Source organism: Vombatus ursinus, unplaced genomic scaffold (genome assembly GCF_900497805.2).
Source record: "Vombatus ursinus unplaced genomic scaffold, bare-nosed wombat genome assembly UNPS02014910.1, whole genome shotgun sequence".
Classification (NCBI taxonomy): Eukaryota; Metazoa; Chordata; class Mammalia; order Diprotodontia; family Vombatidae; genus Vombatus; species Vombatus ursinus.
Genome location: NW_020954688.1, coordinates 813,074 through 813,417, shown reverse-complemented (window position 1 = coordinate 813,417; position 344 = coordinate 813,074).

Sequence of the window (344 nt, the reverse complement as noted above, 5' to 3'; positions counted from 1 at the left end):
TAAGGTAAGTGTCTGTTTCCAGTGTGGAGAATGTACTGTTCCAAGCTTCCAGGGTTTTGTGCGGCTGTTTTTAGAGGTACTTCCAGGGACCTGTAAATTTTCAGTTCTTCCAAGGTGCTATGATCAAGGGCAAGGTGTTTACTCCTTTCCTGGCCTGTGCTGTGGTTTATGAGTGACCACAAGGACTCTTTTCTGCCTTGGAACTGTGAGGAAGGTTTCCTTTCCACAGCCACTACAAGCTCCTCCTCTCCCCAGGACCGCCACCCAGAACTGTGACCCAGATCCAAGCATGGGCAAAGCAAGAGAATCCTGCCTCAGTGCCAGTAGGGAGATCCCTGCAATCA